Below are 20,299 nucleotides of genomic sequence, written 5' to 3'. Positions count from 1 at the left end.
GGAAACCACTTTGCCATCTCATCTCACCCTGGTCAGAAGAGCTGATATTAATAAAATAAATGACGGAATATACTGGCAAGGATGTGAGGAAAAGGACACATTTCCTCATTGCATATGTGGGAATCAGTGTGGTGGTTCTTCAGGAAACTGGGAATAGATCGACCTCAGGATCCAACTCTACCAATCTCCATCATACACCCAAAGGACTCCAACTCCTGGGACAGAGACACTTGCTCATCCATGCTCATCATTGCTCTGTTTATTATCAGAAATTAGAAATTGTGTAGATGTCTATCAACTGATTAATAAGAAAGATGTGGTACATTTACATAATATAATACTATTCAATTGCTACAAAAAATTAAATCATGAAGCTTGAAGATAAATGGGTAGATTTTTTTAAAAAAAAAATCACCCCGAACAAGGTAACTCACACTTACAGTGACAAGTACTCTATGCTTTCTTTTAAACATAGTGTTAGCTTTTAGGCTCAACATATGTGCTACAATATAGAAAGCTCATGAGGGACTAAGTGGGGGAAATCTGTCAAGGGAGGGAAAATAGAATAATTGTTATGGAGAGAAATTGGGGAAACAAAAGTAAGATTAAATTAAAGAGGGTAGAAGAGGGGGTAAAGGAAAGACAACTGACAGCAAAGCTCACTGGGAAAAAAACATAGAAGCCCACTACTGCATAATCCTCCTAAAATACATACATATATGAAAGAAATATAAATAGAGTCACCAAATAGTAGGAGAGATTATGCCCCAACCAGACATCTTATGCCACCATCTGAAACCTGCATACCAGGAATGTATTGAGTTATTAGCAAAAGCAATTCCATAGAAATTGCCAAATATCATTGATTATTGGCAAGGCTATAAGTCACTCTATGCAGCTTAGATAGGGCCTTGTTGCCAAAGAAACACTTATAGTATTGAACACAGAGAACTCAAGGTGGTGGCTGACTAGAAGCTTTACCTCTGCCGAAGAGTATGATGTTGTAAGTTACCTTGCATGCTACCACAGAATAAAGTTAACAATTAATAATTAATATCCCTCATCTACAAACCCTAAGAACTGCAATAGTGTCCTGAGTATACAATACACTAGTGGGGGAGTTGCACAAATGTTATACGAATAACTAACCACTTTCAGATACGGTTTACTGTCCACTCCATGAAATGGAACCTCTATTTAGCACTGCTAAAGTGATCAAGAACCTGGGACTAAGCAGGTCATGGAGTATGGAAAAGCCTAATAATATTATCCCTCTAAAGAAACAACAATAAAAGAATCTCCTAATGACAAACTGATATAGCCATACATCAGTTTTCTCCTCATCTCTCATTAGAAAGTTTCTTCTTGCAGTATATTGGAACTAACACAGAGACACACAAATGGACAATTTGTAAAGAATGAGAGACTTTAGAGCACTCAGTTATAAATGGAATATCCTCATCAATGTTCCCTCACCTGAGGCTCAGGGATCTGTGAAAGATTGGGCTCAAAGACTGTTAGAACCAAAGGTGATTAATGATGACAAGGAACCAGTTCTTCCCAACATGACATTACCGATACACATATGAACTCACAGTCTGTGGCAGCATGCACAAGGCCTGTATAAGCTTGAGACTGATGGGGCCCCAGAACAGACAGGGGGATGAGCACACAGGCAGGATTCTAATTGTGAGTCTATCTGCAATTGATACTCGCAGGCAAAGAAAAAAGTTGTTTCCTCCTCTAGAATTTCATTAGGCTTGTTAACTTAGGGTAGGTAGGGTCTATGAACAGAAGTCACTGGCCAGCACAACATAAGCACAATGATGTTCTCGTAGGCTTTTTAAAATTAATTTTCCCTTTTTTGAACACTTTTTTTCTTATTAGTATTTTTTAAATTTATTTTGGTTTTTTGTGTGTGTTTCTTTGTTTTAAAGAGAAAGTGAAAGAATAGAAAGTTGGGTGGGTAGGGAGTTAGGAAATATCTTGGAGGAATTCGAGGATTAGAGAAGATGATCAAAATATATTGTATGAAAAAATTTCAGTGAAAAAGGGAATATTTTCATAGTCCTGTATGAGCACAGTAACACACACACACACACACACACACACACACACACACACAAATTGTGAAAATGAAATCTCTACATAAAAGTTTAGATTTAGATAATTGGAATGAATAGTTGCTTGTTGAAAAAAGTCTCTTTTACCGCTAGAGAACACTCAGAATGCTCAGTCGTGAGACTGTCATAATGAGCTGTAATTACACCTGGACTTCAGCACCACAACAATACTGCATGCAACTTCTATGTTTGTTATTTCTTGGGTGCATAGAAAGAAGCCTGTTATATTGAAACTAAACTATATCCAACATATTTGATTTTTCAGTTCTCAGAGCCTTGTCATATATTACTCTTTCAGCCTATTAGGGTCTTCTGGAACATGTTAATCTGAAGGTCCATGATGTGTTCCTGGCACAATAAGATCAGAGACTCTGTTATCATAATAATAACTGTATTCACAGTGCATCATTATTAGCAGATTTTGGCCTAGTGTTATGTGATTTGTGTTCTAACAAATAAATGATAGAAAAGACATGATAACATGCATTTTGTATAGCTAGTTTTATAAACACCCAAGTATAATGTCTAAATAAAATACACCTGTCATTCAAACAGAAACATCCAAAGCATGAAAGTCATCAGACTGTAAGAAACATAACCAGACCAGTTTTATCCAATTCTTAACATGAAGAGTGTAAACTTTACTCTAAACTGAGGTTGGTCATCTTTAAAACAGACTTGGATTGCTCGATATTAAAGAGCTCCATACTCTGGACCCCAGTCGGGGCTAGCTGTCCTTTTGTGCCTTTCTCCACTAGTTCTCCTGGGAGCTATGCCTAGTTTTGGTAGTTAATTTTTTTCATATCTTTACCATGGAAAAATTTCAAATATCCACCAAAGTAGAATGGCAAATGGATTTGATTTTTCCAACATACAACTTGAAAATTTTCAGAGTTTGCCAATGTTTTGTGTATACGTATTTCACATTGTAGACATTCTCCATGTTTTCCGGACCTGGTTATTATAAAGCATGTCCCAGACAACAGGGGATGTCAGCCTTTAGCTAAGAGGCAGAACACACCTCAATTACGAAGGGAGCTATGTTTTGCTATCTTCTTTTTTTTTTTTTGAAAGTAATTTTATTAAATTATAAAAAGTTTCCATTTACGCCCCTCCTCCCAATGCCCTCCCACTCCCCCCCTCCCTCTCCTCCTCCCTCTTTGTCCCCAAGGGCAGTCAGGGTCTCCTGCCCTGTGGGAAGTCCAAGTTCCTCCCCCCTCCCTCCAGGTCCAGGAAGGTGAGCATCCAAACAGACTGGATCCCAAAAATCCAGTATATGCAGAGGAAACCAGTCCCAGTGTCATTGTCAATGGCTTCTCAGAAAGACTGCAGGCCAGCCACATTCAGAGAATCCGGCCACATTCAGAGAATCTGGTTGGATCACATGCTCGTTCAGTCACGGTCCATCTGGCCTTGGTAAACTCTCATTAGATCCGACCCCTTGTATCAGTGGGTGATAGTATCCCTCGCAGTCCTTCGTCATTTTCTATCTCCTTCTGCTCCTCATTTGGATCTTGGGGGACTCAGTTCGGTGCTCCAACGCGGGCCTCCATCTGTATCGCCATCCAACGCCAGATGAAGGATCTATGGTGATAAGCAAAATATTCATCAGTATGGTCACGGGCCAAGGCCGGTTCAGGCACCCCCTCCTCTGTCCAGAGAACAATCTGGGGATCTCTCCTTGGACCTGGGATCCCATATATAATCAAGTTTCCTGTAAACTCTAAAATGACTCCCTTAGTTGAAATATATTCTTCCCTGATCCCACATTCATTCTTCCTCCCTTCCCCCCATCTCGGTCAGCCGAGCTTTCTCCATTCCTCCCCTACTCCCTTCTCTCTAACCCTCTCCCCTTCCAACAACCCTCCCACCCCCCCCATGCACCCAAGGTTACCTGGGACTCTTGACTATTTCCTACCTCCTGGCGGATAGCTAAATAATCTTCATCAGGTTCGTCTTCTTATTTAGCTTCTCTAGGATCACGAATAATAGGCTCAAAGACCTTAAATTATGGTTAGAATCCACTTATGAGTGAATACATACCGTGTTCCTCTTTTTGGGTCTGGCTTACCTCACTCAGTAAAGCGTTTTCTATGTCCATCCATTTGCATGCAAAATTCAAGATGTCATTATTTTTTACCGCTGAGTAAAACTCTAATGTGTATATGTTCCACACCTTTTTTAACCATTCTTCTATTGAGGGGCACCTAGGCTGTTTCCAGGTTCTGGCTATTACAAATAGTGCTGCTATGAACATAGTTGAACAAACACTTTTGTAGTATGTTTGGGAATCTCTAGGGTATATTCCCAAGAGAGGAATTGCTGGGTCCTGAGGGAGGTTGACTCCCAGTTTCCTGAGAAACCGCCACACTGATTTCCAAAGTGGCTGCACAAGTTTGCATTCCCACCAACAATGGATGAGTGTTCCCCTCATTCCACATCCTCTCCAGCATAGGCTATCATTGGTGTTTTTAACTTTAGCTATTCTGACAGGTGTAAGATGGTATCTCAAAGTGGTTTTGATTTGCATTTCCCTGATCGCTAAGGAGGTTGAGCATGACCTTAAGTGTCTTCTGGCCATTCGAAGTTCATCTGTTGTGAATTCTCTGTTCAGATCAGTACCCCATTTTTTAATTGGGTTAATTAGAGTTTTAGTGTCTAGTTTCTTGAGTTCTTTGTATATTTTGGAGATCAGACCTTTGTCTGATGAGGGGTTGGTGAAGATCTTCTCCCAGTCAGAAGGCAGCCTTTTTGTCCTACTGACAGTGTCCTTTGCTTTACAGAAGCTTCCCAGTTTCAGTAGATCCCATTTATTCATTGTTTCTCTTATTGTCTGTGCTGCTGGGGTCCTACTTAGGAAGAGGCCTCCTGTGCCTAAATCTTGTAGACTACTTCCCACTTTCTCTTCTATCAGGTTCAAAGTGGACGGATTAATGTTGATGTCTTTAATCCATTTGGACTTGATTTTTGTGCATGGTGATAGATATGGATCTACTTTCATTTTTTTACAGGTTGACATCCAGTTATGCCAGCACCATTTGTTAAAGATGCTTTCCTTCTTCCATTGTATACCTTTAGCTCCCTTGTCGAAAATTAGGTGTTCAAACGTTTGTGGGTTAATATCTGGGTCTTCTATTCGATTCCATAGGTCGACTTCTCTGTTCTTATGCCAATACCAAGCTGTTTTCAATACTGTAGCTCTATAATAGAGTTTGAAGTCAGGGATGGTAATGCCTCCAGAAGTTCTTTTATTGTATAAGATTGTTTTGGCTATCCTGGGTTTTTTGTTTTTCCATATAAACTTGATTAATGTTCTCTCAAGGTCTGTGAAGAAGTTTGATGGGATTTTGATGGGGATTGCATTGAATCTGTAGATTGTTTTTGGTAGAATTGCCATTTTTACTATGTTGATTCTCCCAATCCAAGAGCAGGGGAGGTCTTTCCATTTTCTGGTATCCTCCTCAATTTCTCTTTTCAAAGGCTTAAAGTTCTTGTCAAATAGGTCTTTCATATCCTTGGTTAGAGTAACCCCAAGATATTTTATGGTGTTTGTGGCCATCGTGAAAGGTGATGTTTCTCTGATTTCCCTCTCCGTTTCTTTATCCTTTGTGTATAGGAGTGCCACTGATTTTTTGGAGTTGATCTTGTATCCTGCCACGTTACTAAAGGTGTTTATCAGCTGTAGGAGTTCTTTGGTAGAGTTTTTGGGGTCGCTTATGTACACTATCATATCGTCAGCAAATAACGAAAGTTTAACTTCATCCTTTCCAATTCGAATCCCCTTGATCCCCTTATGTTGTCTTATTGCTATTGCTAGAACTTCAAGCACTATATTGAAGAGGTATGGAGAGAGTGGACAGCCTTGTCGTGTTCCTGATTTTAGTGAAAAGGCTTTGAGTTTCTCTCCATTCAATTTGATGTTAGCTGTCGGATTGCTGTATATTGCTTTTATTATATTTAGGTATGATCCTTGTATCCCCAATCTCTCCAACACCTTTATCATAAATGGGTGTTGAATTTTGTCAAATGCTTTTTCAGCATCCAATGAAATGATCATATGATTTTTTTCTTTCAGTTTATTTATATGATGGATTACATTGATAGATTTGCGTATGTTGAACCATCCCTGCATCTCTGGGATGAAGCCTACTTGATCATAATGGATGATTTTTCTAATGTGTTCTTGGATTCGGTTTGCCAGTATTTTATTGAGAATTTTCGCATCGATGTTCATGAGTGAGATTGGCCTGTAATTCTCTTTCTTGGTTGTGTCTTTGTGTGGTTTTGGTATTAGGGTAACTGTAGCTTCATAAAAGGAGTTTGGCAGTGACTTTTCTTTTTCTATATTGTGGAATACATTAAGGAGTATAGGTATTAGTTCTTCCTGGAAGTTCTGGTAGAATTCTGCATTGAAACCATCTGGTCCTGGGCTTTTTTTTGGTAGGGAGATTTTTGATAACAGCTTCTAGTTCTTCACGACTAACAGGTCTATTTAGATTGTTCACCTGGTCTTGGTTCAACTTTGGTATATGGTACTTATCTAAAAAAATGTCCATTTCTTTTACATTTTTCAACTTTGTGGCATATAAACTTTCGTAGTAAGATCTAATGATTCTCTGAATTTCCTCTGTGTCTGTGGTTATGTCCCCCTTTTCATTTCTGATTCTATTAATTTGCAAGTTCTCTCTCTGCCGTTTGATTAGTTTGGATAGGGGTTTGTCAATCTTGTTAATTTTCTCCAAGAACCAGCTTTTTGCTTCATTGATTCTTTGAATTGTTTTCTGTGTTTCTATTTTGTTGATTTCAGCCCTCAGTTTGATTATTTCCAGTCTTCTACTCCTCCTGGGTAAATCAGCTTCTTTTTTTTCTAGAGCTTTCAAGTGTGTTGTTAAGTCTCCAATGTGTGCTTTCTCTGTTTTCTTTAGGTGGGCACTTAGTGCTATGAACTTTCCTCTTAGCACTGCTTTCATTGTGTCCCATAGGTTTGAATACGTTGTGTCTTTGTTTTCATTATATTCAAGGAAGACTTTAATTTCTTTCTTTATTTCTTCCTTGACCCAGGGGTGATTTAGTAGTTGACTGTTCAACTTCCATGAGTTTGTTGGCTTCCTGGGGGTACCATTGTTGTTGAATTCTAATTTTAATCCATGGTGATCTGACAAGACATAGGTGGTCACTAATATTTTTTTGTATCTGTGGAAGTTTGCTTTGTTACCAAGTATGTGGTCAATTTTCGAGAAGGTTCCATGGGCTGCAGAGAAGAAGGTATACTCTTTCCTATTTGGGTGGAGTGTTCTATAGATGTCTGTTAAGTCCATTTGATTCAGTACCTCCAGTAAATCTCTTATTTCTCTGTTAGGTTTCTGTGTGATTGACCTGTCCATTGGTGAGAGAGGAGTGTTGAAGTCTCCAACTATTAGTGTGTGTGGTTTGATGACTGCCTTGAGTTCTAGAAGAGTTTCTTTTACATATGTGGGTGCCTTTATATTAGGGGCATAGATATTCAAGATTGAGACTTCTTCCTGATGAATTGTTCCTGTTATGAGTATGAAATGTCCATCTCCATCTCTTCTGATTGATTTTAGTTTGAAGTCGATTTTGTTAGATATTAGAATGGCCACACCCGCTTGTTTCTTAGGTCCATTTGCTTGGAAAACCTTTTCCCAACCCTTTACTCTGAGTAGGTGTCTGTCTTTGTGGTTGAGGTGTGTTTCTTGTAGACAGCAGAATGTTGGATCCTGTTTTCGTATCCAATCTCTAAGTCTGTGCCTCTTTATAGGTGAGTTGAGACCATTGATATTAAGTGATATTAATGACCAGTGATCGATGACTCTGGTCATTTTTTTGGGTAGTAGCGTGTATGTGTTTTCCTTCTTTGAGTTGTGCTTGTGAAGGGTCGCTAGATGTCTGAGTTAATGTAGGCAGTGTTGGGAATGTTGGATTCCTTGGGTTGTGATTTTCCTTCTAGTATTCTCTGTAAGGCTGGATTAGTAGCTACGTATTGTTTAAATTTGTTTTTATCCTGGAATATTTTGTTTTCTCCGTTGATAGTGAACAATAGTTTGGCTGGGTAAAGTAGTCTGGGTTTGCATCCATTGTCTCTTAGTTTCTGCAGTACCTCTATCCAGGACCTTCTGGCTTTCATGGTTTCCATCGAGAAGTCTGGTGTAAGTCTGATAGGTTTACCTTTATAAGTTACTTGACCTTTTTCCTTTGCAGCTCTCAATATCCTTTCTTTAGTTTGAATGCTTTGTGTTTTGATTATTATATGACGAGGGGATGTTTTTTTCTGATCCAGTCTATTCGGTGTTCTGTATGCTTCTTGAACCTTCATAGGAATATCGTTCTTTAGGATGGGAAAGTTTTCTTCTATAATTTTGTTGAGTATATTTTCTGGACCTTTAAAATGCAATTCTTCTCCTTCTTCTACTCCAATTATTCTTAGATTTGGTTTTTTTATTGTGTCCCACAGTTCCTGAATGTTTTGTGATGAGAATTTGTTGGATTTGCTGTTTTCTTTGGACAGAGTGTTTAATTTCTCTATGGTGTCCTCAGAGTCTGAGATTCTTTCTTCTATCTCTTGTATTCTATTGGTTAAGCTTGTTTCTGAAGTCTCTGTTCGTTTACCCAGATTTTCCATAGCCAGCCGGCCCTCGGTTTGTGATTTCTTCATTGACTCCATTTCAGTTTTCAAATCTTGAACTGTTTCTATTACCTGTTTGATTGTTTTTTCTTGGTTTCCCAGAATTTCATTTACGGATTTACTCATTTCTTCAAACTTTTTGGTATATTTCTCTTCCATTTCTTTACTCATTTCCTCAATTTTTTTGTTATACTTATCTTCCATTTCTTTATGGCAGATTTTCACCTCCTGTTTAAGTTCCTCTATTATTTTCATAAAGAAGCGCTTAGAGTCGATTTCTTCTATTTCTTCTGGAGTAGGGTGTTCAATTCTTCTAGTTTCGAGCTCCCTGGATTCTGGCGATGTCATGTTGCCTTTCAGGTTGTTGGAGGAAATCTTGCATTGGCGCCTGCCCATCTCCCCCACTCTGTATGAAACTCCTCAGCACTTTCTGGATAGAACTCCTCAGCACTCTCTGGTTAGGACTTCACAGCACTCTCTGGATGGAGCTCCTCAGCCCTCTCTGGGAAGAACTCCTCAGCAGGGCAACAGGGCTAGCTGGTCTTCCCAGGACTCAGGAGACAAAGGGCTCGCAGCAGTGGGGGGAGGGGAGGGGTCCCTTGGAACACAGAAGACCCTGCCGCAGAAGCTGAGGGTGGAAGGGCTGTGCTCCCTTCCCGGACAGGCAGGCAGGCTGCCCAGGCTAGCACCCACTCACCTCTCTGGGAAGAACTGCTCAGCAGGGCAACAGGGTTAGCTGGTCTTCCCAGGACTCAGGAGACAAAGGGCCCGCAGCAGTGGGGGGAGGGGAGGGGTCCCTTGGAACACCGAAGACCCTGCTGCAGAAGCTGGGGGGGGGGGGACTGTGCTCTCTTCCTGGGCAGGCAGGCTGCCCCGGTGAGCACCCACTCACCTCTCTGGGAAGAACTGCTCCTTTTGCTATCTTCTTTACAAAATAATATGTAGATGGTCTTGGAGTTTTGATGATTTTAATTATTTTAAAACATTTATGTGTATGTGTCTAAATGCATGTATGTGCACCAATTGTGTGCAGGACCTGTTGAGGTCAGAAGAAAGAGTGTCTGGAGTATCAAACAGTTTTCAGTGACCATGTAGGCACTGGGACCTAAACCCTGGTCGTCTGCAAGAGCATCAAGTGATTTCAACTACTGTGAAATCTCTCTAGTTCTCACTCACATTTTAAAACTTGTAGGAATTCAAAAGATATTTAATGGAATTGGAATTTGGAGTTTTGCCCATTTCCCATACTGGTAATTATGGTATGATCCTCTCTTAAGATTGAGGAGTCTAGGCAGTGATAGCAAGAAGCAGCCCAGTCATTGTTATGGGCACAGAGAAGGATGACCTCACAGTGTGTGTGTGGCGAAGCTCGTTGTAGGTCTCTTAGTCAAACTAGTAATTGTCATTTGAGAAGCAGATTCGCTAGTGAGACTTCACTACCTCAGTGCTGGGATCACAGAGCTGTGACACAGTACCCAGTGTAAGACAGCTTTGATTCATGACATTTTCAATTTCTGATTGGATTATAAGGATATGATTTCATAGCAAGTTAAACATAATCTGAATATTTTCCGAAAGTCTAATATCCTATAATATTTAATATATAAAATCATATACAAATATAAATATAGAAGTTTAGAGGACTTAAAAAATAACAATTTTCCAAACACTCAAATTAGTGGAAACATTTTTAGATTTTTTTCCTTTGTAATTATATTACTAAATCTAGCTAGTGTTACTAATAATTGTGCCTGTGTATACACGACTTTTTAAAAGTTTTTTTTCAATATACAAGTAAATAATTTACAGAATAAAGGCATGTGGACTGAAATGAATCTATGCACTCCTTGAAAATACGCAGTGTTGTTGCATACATTTTCCCCTTTTCCAATGAAGATATTTTATTCAACTAAGGTAAGACTTATCACCACATATTTTCAAAGCTTAGATATTGTTCATGTTTTCCTTTTTAAAGGCAAAATATTGAGTAATTACAGTGTATAGATATTCAGAGACCAGCAACACAGTTGCCTAAACACTAATTTGAGAGTAAACTCCTTAAGACCTAATTTTTTTAAATTTGTTTATTTATTTGTTTATAAAAATTTCCACTTCCTCCCCTCCTCTTAAGACCTAATTTTTATTCTGAAATTTTATTGAAAATTTCCCATGACAAATATTTTTTTCCAATAAATACATTTTTGCATTATAGTCAGGGGGAATTATTTTTCAGCAATTATAGCTTCATTTTGTATGCTCTGGCTGCTGAATCAGAAGAATAACAGGAGAAAGACAAAACAGTCGGATGACACCATGCACTTCAGATGCAGAGTCTGAAGAACTTGAGCTCATTCTAACTTCAGTCTCCTGTGAGAACAGCTTTTATTGCTCTAAATCGCACCATGTAAATTTCCCAAGGAGGAAGTTACCGACAGCCCGGGCTATTGAACTACAATGCCTATGAAGAGTAACACGGTACCATAATCCTAAGTGTGCAGTAGTGGTATGGCGTGCATAGCTTGGCCATCATAACCAACAGCTCTCTAATTAGACTTGAGACCTACTCAACAAGGAAGTCCTGTCTCATACAGTAAATCTAGTCAACAACTCAGAGTCTATAAAGTAGCAGAGAATTTACAACTGCCACTGTCTCATACCAGCATAATCCATAACTACACTCTATACATTTGCTGTTATACCCACAGGTAAGTGTAGTCGTCAATTCTCATCAAAGTAACTTCTTTCTCAACAAATAGAGAGCGATACAAAAAAACACAACCAATCAACACTCAGGCTTCTGGAGTCCAGTACTGATAGACCTACAATACAGCTTCTGCACTGAAGGCCCAGGAACCATTGAAAAAGAGAAGGGAGGAAAGATTGTATGAACCAAAGGAGCAGGGAGTTTGCTTTGAGTCTGGGTTTACTTTACATATCAGAAGCTATACACATGAAGTCTCACCAACACAGTTGTCTAAATATGACCTGAACAAGGAAGATTCCAAGCCATGCTTACATGGAAGAAAGTAAGCTCAACCCTAGACCAAGTACTATAAGCAACTAAGAAATGAGGAGAACAGGAAAATAGTCTCCTTGAGGAAGAGTATACCAATTGGTTATCTAAAAACCAAATGGTTAACCCTGAAAACTTACACATACAAGCAACAATACCTAGACTGAATGGGTTGTATTTATATAGCAAGCAATATATAATATGCTGTAAGGTTGGGGCAGTGCGGCAGCTTAAAGGAAAATGGCTCCCAAAGAGAGTGACACTGTTAGAAGGTATGACCTTATTGGAGGAAGTGTGTCACTGTGGACCTTAAAGGCAGGCTTTGAGGTCTCATATATCAGCAAGATTCTACCCAGTGTCGCAAGATACTTTCTGTTGTCTGCAAGATGTAGGACTCTCAGTTGCCATGTCTGGCTGCATGCCACCATGTCCCTCCATGATGATAATGGACTGAACCTCTGAAATGTAAGCAAGCTGCTCCAATTCAATGTTTTCCTTTGAGTTACTGTGGTCATGGTGTCTCCTCACAGCAAGAGACACTCTAAAACTAAGACAGGCAGTAGACAGTGTTAACATTTAAAACAACAGCAACATTGAAATACTAGAAGAGCACTGCTTTATTAGAGAGAGAGAGAGAGAGAGAGAGAGAGAGAGAGAGAGAGAGAGAGAGAGAAGAGGAGGGGAGGGGAGGGGAGGGGAGGAGAGGAGAGGAGACTTACAAGACCTGTGGACCATTCATACTTACATTGCTTCAAGTTTGGAATCTAGTTAGTTTTGGTTAATGAATAACTGGTACTTAAATATGAGATATATAATTATAAAATTGCTGAAGAAGTTTCTGGTCAGGAATTGGAAACTAAACTCTAACTTCTGAGTGGCTCGTTGGCCTCTGATCTTTCTTCCTTCTGTGAGACACAGTGTAGTCTTGCAATTCAACAACCATGATGTGTAAAAAGGCTGTGCCACAGAGCCTAAAATTCACTTGGGCAGCTTTCAACACACTTTCACCTTTGGGAAAGGACACATCCAACCTAGACTGTTTTATTTATTTTATAGTTTAGCTTTTACATGCAATTTATTCATTTTTGATATTATATTATAATTATATCAAGTTCCTTTTGCATGATTTATTTGACAATAATCATATCCTAACATTGCTCACCATCATAGTTAGGACTTGAATTATCATATAATTTTACTGTGAAAGCATACCTACACTAATATCACTTAAAGACATCATTAAGGCCATGCCATTGTCCCTAGTGCTCACTATAAGTGTAATTGCTGTAATTTAGAAGCTGTTATTAATGAGCTTATGAGCAGTGCCTTATACTATTCAAAATTTTAATATGGTCAGATGGTTTTGTAGATTTGGGTTTCTCACTATGCCTATGATTATATGCCATGAGATTGGTTTTGACTGTTCCATTACATACTGAAATCAGAGAGGCACATATTGTACACTTCACATAACTGATCACAGAGAGTCACTGGAAGCCTGAAGATAAAAACTGGGCAGCATCTTATAATCAGAGGAAGTTCTGAAAGGAAACCATATAATATTGCTCAGTTTAGTATGAAACAAGCACTTACAGATTATACTTTTCTTTATTTTTTCCTTTTATTGAAAATAGATTCTTTTTTCATGCAATATATCCTGACTGCAGTTTCCTGTCCCTCTACCCCTCCAAATTTTTCCCCACTCCCATCCAGGTTCACACCCTTTCTGTCTCTCATTAGAAAGGACTAAGATTCTAAGAGATTAACAGCAAACATAACAAATACCATGTAAGATAAAGCAGAAACCATGACATTTAGCCTAGCAAGACAACCAAACAGAGAGAAAAGAGCCCTAAGCATAGGAATAAGAATCAGAAACCCACTTGTTCACATACTCAGGAGTCCCATGAAAATGCTAAGCTAAAAGCTATAGGATCTGGTTCAGAGAACCTGGTACAGACCCATGTAGCCCTGTGCTTTTCTGCATCAGACTTTAAGTTCATGTGAATTTTGCTCAGTGGATTTAGAGGGCATTGTTCTTCTGCTGTCCTCCATCTCCTCTGGCTCTTGTCCTAGATCTTCCTTTGCTTCTGCAGGGTTCCATGAACTCTAAAGGAAGTGATTTGATGGAGATATCCCATTTAAAGCTGTGTGTTCCAAGGACTCTCTATAGTAATGTCTGGATTTGGGTCTCTGCATCTGTTCCCATCTTCTGCAGAAGAAAGTTTCTCTGATGATGAATAAATGAGGCACTGATGTCCAAGTATAGCAGAGTGTCATTAGGGGGTCATTTTATTGATACTTCCCCATACCATTTTAGACCAGTATTGTTTGGTATTACTCTAGTTCTCTGAGCTCTCTTGACTCTAGGTCTTGGTCATCCAAGCAATGTTGTGTGTGGTTTCTTTCTTGTGGAGTGGGCCTTAAGACAAATAAGACATTGGTTGGCTAGTCCCCAGTTCTGTGCCACAACTACCCTAACATGTATTGTAGAAAGGACAGTTTGAAGGTTCTATTGTGTCTGGGCTGGGTTTTTTGTTTCTCTTTTGGTAGTCTGAAGAGTATCTTCTCGCATCAAAGGCACTAGAATATACAGGTGAAAGCTTCAAATAAGCACCATCTAGACCTCCTCACATTTAATGTGTTGTGTGGGTGTTGTCTTCAGTATTAGTGCCCCGCTGTCTATTTACATAGAGCAGTCCATTGCTTTAACAACAGTCTGGATTCTTTAGGGATTTCCATGAGACCCCATTGGCCAACAACTCAGTTGAATGCAACCTAGTATTGGAAGTCTTGTTTGTTGATAAAAGATGGCTAGTTTGGACTTCAGGTCCCCCATTATTAAGAGACCTCATTAGGATTAACTTCATATATTTTAGGAAGTTTCCACCGCACTGGGGTTCCAAATCACTCTTCAAATATCCCTCAAATCCTGATTTCTCTCCTTGCATTCCCACTCTCAACTTTATTTCTCTTCCCCCTCCCAACCTGTTTCTCCCATTCCTGCTCCAACAGCCCAATCCATCTGTAAAATTTATTCTGTTTCTTCCTCCAATGGAGATCCATGCATACCACTAGTCCCTTCCTCTACATCTAACCTCTCTGTATCTGCAGATTATAGTTGATTATCATTTATTTAACCCATAATACCAGATATAAGTAAATACATACCATGTATTTCTAGGTCTGGGTTATGTCACTCAGTATGATTCTTTTATAGATGGAAATCCATTTGGCTGAGAATTTTATAATGTCATTTTTTTAAACAGCTAAACTCCATTGTGTAAATGTATCTCATTTTCTTTATCCATTCTTCAGTTTAATGGCATCTAGTTTGTTTCCATTTTCTGGAATAGGGCAACAATTAACATGGTTGAACGACAATCATACTATATGCTCAACTATGTTCATACAGTATTATTTGTCATAGCCAGAGACTGGAAACAACCTAAATTTCCCTAGACTGAAGAATGGATAAATAAAATGTGGGAAAAAAGGAGAAAATGTGTTACATTTACACAATGGAGTACTACACAACAGAAAAAAATAATGACATCTTGAAATTTTCTGGCAAACGGATGGATCTAAAAAACAGCATATTGAGTGAGGTAACCCAGACTCAGAAAGACACATATCATATGTACTCACTCATAAGTGGCTTTTAGACATAAAGGAAAGAAAATCAACCTATAACTTACAATCCCAGAGAACCTAGACAATAAGGAGGACCTTAAGAGAGACATACATAGATCTAATGTACATGGGAAGTAGAAAAGGACAAGATCTCCTGAGAAAACTGGGAGCATGGGGATCATGGGAGAGGGTAAAGGGGGAGAGGAGAGAAAGAGAGGGGAGTAAAGAAAACATATAGCTCAAATAAAGCAATTTTAAAAAAGGAAAAAATATATGGTTGAATGAGTGACCTTGTGATAGGATAAAGTACCATTTGAGTATAAGCTGGATAGAGAAGCTGATTGGGTCCCATCTTTCTGAGAAACCACCACATGGATTTCCATAGGGTCTATACACGCGTACACTCCCGCCAGCAATGGATGTGTAGTCCACTTATTCCTCATCACCACCCTGAGCTGTGATGATAGCTGATGACAGCCTGAGCTGTCATTTATGTAATTGATTTTAGCCGTTCTGACGGGTGGAAGAAGAAATCTCAAAGTAGTTTTGATTTGCATTTCCCTGACAGCTAAAAAAAAAAAAAGATATTTAACATTTCTTAAGTCAGGGATTTTCATCTTCTCTAATGCTACAGCCCTTTGCAATACAGTTTCTTAAGCTGTGGTGACCCTTAGCCACAAAATCATATCATTTCTATTTCATAACTGTAATTTTGCTACTGTTTTGAGTAGTAATGAAAATATCTGATATGCTGGATATATGGGATCCCCAAAGGGATTGCAATTCACAGTTTGAGAACTACTACTTTGTTTTTCAGTCATTTGAGCATCCTCCATAGAGAATTCTTTGTTAGATTTGTACCTCTTTTTTTGTAATTGGATTATTTGGTTTTTTGATATCTAGTTCTTAGAGGTTTTTTTTAATCCAAATAATTTTATTACTCGCCTCAATAGTTTAAAAAACCTTTGAAATTAACTAATTAAAAAATCGTTTTCTCATCACAATACAGTATATGCATACAAAAGCATAAAATAAAGATGAAATTACCTGAAGCAAAACTTACCCTTACTATGCATAGTATATTATATTTCAGTATTTTTTATTTATTTTTCTCATTCAAAAATTTCCACTTCCTCCCCTTATCCCATTCCTCACCCGCTTCCCCACTTCCCCTTCTCCCTCCTCCTCCAGTCTTCAGAGAGGGCAGTGTATCCTGCCCTGTGGGAAGTCCAAGGCCTTCCCCCCTACATCCAGGCCTAGGTAGGTGTGCAACCAAACAGACTAGGATCCCAAAAAGCCAGTACATGTAGTAGGAACAAGTTCCAGTGCCTTTATCAATGGCTTCTCATTCAGCCTCCATTGTCAGCCACATTCAGAGAGTCCGGTTTGATCATATGCTCGTTCAGTCCCAGCCTAGTTAGATTTCGTGAGCTCCCATTAGATCAGGCATACTGTCTCAGTGAGTGGACCAACCCCTCCGGTCCTGATTTCCTTTCTCATCTTCTCCCTCCTTCTGCTCTTCAACTGGACCTTGGGAGCTCAGTTCAGTTTTCTGATGTGAGTCTCTGTCTCTATCTCCATCCATCGCTGGACGAAGGGTCTATGGTGTTATTCGAGATATTCATCAGTGTGACTATGGGAACACATAGGTACCCTCTCCTCTACTGCCCAAGGACACCTTGGATCCCCTCTAGAGCCAAGTTTCATGCAACCCTAAAATGGCTCCCTTAATTAAGATATCCTCTTCCCTGCTCCTATATCTGCCCTTCCTCCATCTCAACCCTCCCACTCCCCCAAGTTCTCCCCAATCCTTCCCTTCTCCCTTCTCTCTCCCCTCTCCCCTTCCCCCACTCTACTCCCACCCCCATCTCCATACTCCCACCTTTTGCCAGGCGATCTTGTTCCACAGGACCCTGCACCTACCAAACCCACCTTTTTGTCTGCAAGGTCCTTGGTCAGCAATAGGCCCTGCTCCTGTACTGAGGAGATCTATCCAGAGGGGTATGCGTGTGCCCACCCTATGACTGGACACCCCAGGAACGGAGTACAAGCCCCCTCCAATTCCCTAAACTTTCCTGGTCATTCAGTGGGGCATCTCCCTAGCTATTGGCTTTCTCTACTTACCCCATCCCATCTTGCCACCAAGTACTCCTGTTCATTTGTGGGGTCCTTAGATCCATCACCACAGCCTACTTTAGGGTGGAGGGGATCTGAGAGCCAACTCCAGTGCTGAGGGGACCTAAGAGAGGACAGACCAAGAAAAACCCCCAAGTACACAGTCAGCCACAGCAAAGATTGAACCAAGACGCCAAGACTCTCCTTACTGCATTTGAAGGAAGAGATGGGCAGGCGCAAATGTAAAAATTCCTCCAACAACCTGTAAAGCAACATGATAACACCAGAACCCAGCAAACATGCGACAGGAAGACTTGAACACCCTAATCCAGAAGAAGTAGAAGAAATCGACTTTAAACGTAACATTATGAAAGTGATAGAGACCCTTAAACAGGATGTGAAAAATTCCCTTAAAGAAATAGATGAGAAGACTAACAAAAAGTTAGAAGAAATGAATAAACCCCTCAAAGATACCAAAGAAAAGCAAGAAAAATCTATCAAACAGATAATGGAAACAGTTCAAGACTTGAAGACCAAAATGGAGGTAAAAAAGAAAACACAAACCGAAGGATGATTGGACATGGAAAATGTGGGTAAATGAACAGAAACTACAGAGACAAGTATAACCAACAGAATACAAGAGATAGAAGAAAGAATCTCAGACGCTGAAGATAGAAAAGACGATTGCATTGAATTTGTAGACTGTTTCTTTTCTTTTCTTTTTTTGTAGGATGGCTATTTTTAGTATGCTAATCCTATGGATTAAGACGCGTGGGAGATCTTTCCATCTCCTGATATTTTCTTCAAATTCATTCTTCAAAGTCTTGATATTTTTATCATACAAATCATTAACTTGCATGGTTAGAGCTACCCCAAGATATTTTTTTATTAGTAGCTATTGTGAAAGGTGTTATTTCCCTGATTTCTTTCTGTATCTGTTTGTCATTTGTAAATAAGAGGACTCCTGACTTCTGTGAGTTAACTTTGTATCTAGCTACTTTGCTGATCCTCTTCAGTTATCTTATTACTCTAGCTAAGTGTCTAAGTATTATATTGAATAGGTATGGAGAGAGTGTACAACCTTCTTCGCCCCCCCCCCCCGATTTTATTGGAATTGCTTTGAATTTCCCTCTATTTAAATTGATATTGGCTATAGGCCTGCTATAAACTGACTTTACTATGTTTAGGTATGTCCTTCTATTCCTAATCTCTCCAGGACTTTTTTCATGAAAGAGGGTTGAATTTTGTCAAAGGCCCTTTCTGTGTCTAAATGAATGATCATATGATTTTTTTCTTTCAATTTGTTTACATGGCAGATTACATTTATTGGTTTTCATATATTGAGTCATCCCTGCATCTCTGGATGAAGCCTACTTCATCATGATGTGTTCTTATATTTGGTTTGCAAGCATTTTATTAAATATTTTTGTATCTTTATTACAAGGGACATTGATCTGTAATTCTCTTTCTTTGTTAGGTCTGTATGTTGTTTGGATTTCAGGGTAATTATGACCTCAAAATAAATTTGGAATTGTTTCCTTTATTTCTATTTTGTAAAATAATTTGAGGACTATTGGCATTAAATCTACTTTTAAAAGCGGGTAGAATTTTGTGTTAAAACAGTCAGGTCCTGAGCTTGTTTTGGTTTGGAGATTTTAATGACTGCTTTTTTTTCACTGGGGGTTACAGGTTTATTTAACTTGTTTATCTGATCTTGACAAAACTTTGGTAAATGGTATGTATAAAAAAATTATCCATTTCTTTTAGATTCTCCAATTTGGTGGAGTTAAGCTTTCTAAAATATGTCCTTATGCTTCTCTGGATTTCCTCAGTGTCTGCTGTTATGTACCCTTTTCATTCTTATCATTTTAATTTAAATGTTTTCTCTGTCATTTACTTGCTTTGGATAAAGGTTTGTTAATTCTATTGTTTTCTTTTTTAAAGAAAATTCTGTTTCATAGATTCTTTGTTTTGTTCTTTTTGTTTCTATTCTATTTATTTCAGCTCTGAGTTTCATTATTTGCCATCAAGTACTCTTGGTGATTACTTCTTTTTGTTCTAGAGTTTTCAGATATGATTTTAAGTTGGTACTGTGAAATCTCTTCAATTTTGAATGGCTTTGTTTTTAATTACACACTTAGTGCTATGAACTTGCCTCTTAGAACCACTTTCATTCTGTTCTGTATGTTTGGATATGCTATATATTCATTTTCATTGAATTCTAGAAAATATTTAATTTCTCTGTTTGTTTCTGTCCTGAACCATTTTTCATTCACTAGAGACTTGGTCAGTTACGATAAGTTTGTAAGCTTCCTGTTGTTCTTATTGTTTTTTCATATTCAGCTTTAATCTGTGGTGGTCTAGTAAGATGCAGGGAATTTTTTTCAATTTTCTTGTATCTGTTGAGGCTTCCTTTGAGTCTGAGTATGTGGTCAATTTTGGAGAAAGTTCCATAAGATGCAGAGAAGAAGGTATAATCTTTTATGTTTGGGCGAAATATTCTGACAGATTACTTTTTATAAGAACAAAAATGTCCTCAATTTAGTTACTACTATATGAGATTGAGATTGTAAATTTGTCCTGAGAAATCTTTCAAAGAATATTCTTTTACTTACTCAACCGACATCTGTGTTTTGCTGAATGTGAGCCTTGATGTGTGGAGGGAGTCTGGGAGAGCCTATCTAGTGTGGGTGGGCTTGTGGAAAATGTGTGAAACCATATGACTGTGGAATCTACAAGCTTGCATAAAACACTGTAAGGTTCTGATCTCAT

The sequence above is a fragment of the Myodes glareolus genome, chromosome 2 (assembly GCF_982192425.1).
Source record: "Myodes glareolus chromosome 2, mMyoGla1.1, whole genome shotgun sequence".
NCBI classification, from domain to species: Eukaryota; Metazoa; Chordata; class Mammalia; order Rodentia; family Cricetidae; genus Myodes; species Myodes glareolus.
The sequence above is the reverse complement of the archived record's forward strand: the minus strand, read 5'-3'. Positions refer to the sequence as shown.